We start from the raw sequence: 3,922 nt of genomic DNA, 5'->3' as shown, positions 1-3,922 counted from the left end.
CTGTGTACAAACAACAAATCTGGCGACTTGCTCGATATTTAATGATTTTCTTATTTGTCTTATTGCTTCAGTCGTAATTCCAGGAATAGTTGTAAGAGCAGTGAGCGGGAAAAACTGCTGTGACATTCGCTATTCTCCCTCCCCCCCCCCTCCCCCCCCCCCCCCCCGCTCTCCCCAATCCCATCGTCCTACACATTCCCTCGCATCTTTCACATCCTTCACCAACTCCGCCATCAGTAAGCTGTGCAAATGGAGTCTCTGAACACATGCCCGCACACAGAGAAACGGGACGTTCCATCCTAGGAACTCCGGAGTCAAAATTAAAAAGAAAATCGACGCTGAGAAAAGGCATAAACCAAAATGCAATTTATTTTGGGATTTATGCGTAAACAGTAGCGGAAAGAGGCCTTATTATTTTTCTCGACTGCGATCGTAAAACACTTTGATGGCCTCCTAAGTATCGCTGCCCGCTCGCGGGGGAAGTTTATAGCGCCCCACGAGAGTTTAATGGGGAGTCTACGGAGGCTATTAAATTAGACAGCCCTCAGAGAGCATTTAAGGACAATACCCATAGATTTATGAGAAAACGGATACCTTACCCACTAATGAGAATGGAACTCTGCGGAGGATCTCAATCAATATCTTCGTAAGATACGAAGAAAGCCTGTCGCCGATGTGACGGAATTTTGTTGCGAGATCTGTTTCCTTTATAATGTCGCAGTAATGAATGCAACCTCTTAATGATTATTACCTTCTACTAACTGCTGCTAATTTGTATAGTGTTACTGGATTTACATCTGATAAGGCTTTCGATATCGTCTGGATTCATTCTGTACATGAATCAATTCAAAGGACACGTTTTCGACATCTGAGATGTATATTCCATACTAAAGGCGGTTATGTAAAATAAATATATACCACAGTCCTGGCTTGTGGATTGAATTACGAACAGTTTTCAGAAGGAACAGCTATAGTAACCCTCAGATTTACATAACCTTCTTGTCTACGAGTGCCAAAATTAGTAAAGATGAAGAACAAAGTAATGACGCGCAATAGTGCTATACTACTATTAACTGGTCACAAGAAAAATACGTCGGCATTAGAAGACGTTTAACCCAAGTCCATTTTCTGGCCTCTGCTAAAAAAAATTGTCAACACTTGCGACATATTAAAGAGGCATCTGTTTTCACAAATCGTTTTCAAAGTGTTTCGCGTGCTCAGAAAAGAGCTACGCTAGAGAATATTATCACTTTGCTTAGCAACGATGCAAAGGGTATGAAAACCACACCACCTCCGTCGTTATGAGAAAAACTAACTTTGGCAAGATGTACGAGTGCGTGCTGAAAAGTAATGCCTCCCTATTTTTAATGGGAAAACTCCTAAGGCTTTCTAATAAAACGAACCTTGTTAACATTTTACATCTTTATTCTTCATGTCTACACGCTTGCAGCCTTCTGCCGCTAGAGGGAACCGAATTGTAGCGTTCAACGTGGCGGTGTGTAATCTATGTCAATGCGTGAGAAACAATGTACTGTAATCGATTTTAAGAGCGCTGCGAGAACTGCAATAAGCCGATGCTTTGGGTTCACTGCCGTCGATCATCCTCCATACAGTCCTGACTTGGCCCCATCCAATTTTCATTTGCTTTCGAACCTTAAATAACATCTTCGAGGACTTCACTTTGATAGTGACGAAACGGTACAAGCAGAAGTGACACTGCGGATCCGCCAACAAAGTCATTCTGCAGAGACTATATCAACAAACTGGTCTCTCGTTGAGAGGTATGTGTTAGTCACCAGAGTGAGTATGTTGAGAAATAAATATGTAGACCTGAGGAGTAAAGATGTAGAAAGTTAATAATGTTTTCAGTTGAAACTTCCGAGCTGAGAGGCCGTGGTCAATGTATAAAATTGATGACACATTTGTACTGTGGACTCACGGTGAAGAATAGTTGGATGTCTTCTTGGTGCACCTGAACAGAATAAACCCGAAGATACAGTTTACGATGGAGAAAGAGAGTAACGGTCAACTCAGTTTCCTGGATGTGTCGGTAATTAAACGGTTGGATGGGACGCTGGGCCACCAGGTATATAGAAAGAACACTCACACGGATCGATAACTCCACAAGGAATCTAACCATCATCCTAGGCAAAAAGGAGGTGTCATGAAAACCTTGGTGGACAGAGCCAACAAAATCTGCGTACCGGATTACTTACATGATGAACTAAATCACTTACGGTCAGACTTCATGAAAAACGGATATACCAGCAAGGAAATCCATCGAGCCCTCCATCAAAGAAGAAAAGAAGCCAGAAGTCCAGAGCAAGAACGGTCACCTACTGGAAAAGTTTTCCTACCGTTCATTAATAAAGTCAAGGACCATATCGGGAAAGTTCTGGCCAAGTATGGGATCGAAACAATGTTCAGACCCACCAAGAAGATTAAGGAATATTTAAGAATTGCAAAAGACGCCCGACACCCCCTAGCAACACCTGAGGTATACAAAATTCCATGCAGTTGTGGACAAGTATATATTTGAACAACGAAAAGAAGTGTAAACACCCGCTTAGCCGAACATAAAGGAAACTGTCGCTTAGGACACATCGAAAAATCTGCCGTAGCTGAGCATGTTTTTCGAGATGCGAACCACGAAATTAAATTTAATGAGACAAGCGTTCTAGCTCGAACATCCCATTATCATGCGCGCATGTGTAGAGCAGCAATAGAGATTCACAAACACCATTACAATTTTAATAGAGAAGAGGAAGTTTTAAAGTTAGACAAAACATGGATGTCGACGTTGCGCCAGCAGAATGACAATCGATTACTCTTAATCGAGAATAATGACGCCTTCCAAAGATAGGCATACCGTCGGCATCACGTGACGAATGGTGGTGCCCTCTATGCGCTCTATAAATGCGAGACTACCTTTAGCCTCAGTGGCAGTAGCCGGACGACCTCAGAAGATGTCTCGCGCAGATGGAGACGAAACGTTAGGTGGAAATTTTATACATCGACCACGGCCTCTCAGCCCGGAAGTTTCAACTGAAGACAACACCGGCCGTGAAAGCCTACATTGTATGATTAATAATGTTTGTTTTATTTTAAAAGTTGTAAGTGTCTTCACATAAAAAAATTCGGAGGCGTTACTCTTCAGCACAACCTCGTATTTAGGATAGTGATCACTGTGAAAATACCCACAAATAGAACGAATACTCCTGCGATAGTGACATTGAGGTAATTAAAGTCAGTATAATACTTTTGACAATGGTGGGGTGCGCAGTGCAGCAACGCAGAGGAAGCGGGTATTACAACGTTTAAATTATCGTTGTGTGCACAGGACAGAAACAGATTCATGTACTGCGATACTATCATTATCGTCAGCATTATCAACGGTTGGGTGCCGTAAACGGTTATTCAGTCGGAACCAGTCACTTGACAATGGGAGTGAGGCGTTCTGTCGAAAGCCTGTACGTTTTGAACTCTGTGACGCGCTTTGAAACTGGAGAGCGTTTTTAGTAAATGAATAACAGTTAAGGAAAAGTCAGTAGTTTGAAATAAATAGGAAATGTGCTCTCTGGTGATGCATAATTTCTCTGGAGAATACAATTACCGTTACAATATTACTCCTACGCGTATGTTGATTTAATTTAATTTTTGGCACTTGTCACAAAGCAATGGTTATCGACTGACGAAGCCACTCAGCGTCGAAGTGTGTTCGGATGATAACGTCAAAGAATCTATGGTTTCAAAGGAATTTCCTAACATACAGGGTGGTTATAATTAAACTTTTACTACTTGAGAGGATCCCCTGAAAAACGATTAATCGTAGGACAATAAAATTTTGTGGAAACTTTTTAAAGAAAATGTGGAAGAGAAGTAATGAATAAACCACTGAAAGGAACACATTTTTATTTCATAC

This window comes from Schistocerca nitens, chromosome 1, assembly GCF_023898315.1.
Source record: "Schistocerca nitens isolate TAMUIC-IGC-003100 chromosome 1, iqSchNite1.1, whole genome shotgun sequence".
NCBI lineage: Eukaryota > Metazoa > Arthropoda > Insecta > Orthoptera > Acrididae > Schistocerca > Schistocerca nitens.
The sequence above is the reverse complement of the archived record's forward strand: the minus strand, read 5'-3'. Positions refer to the sequence as shown.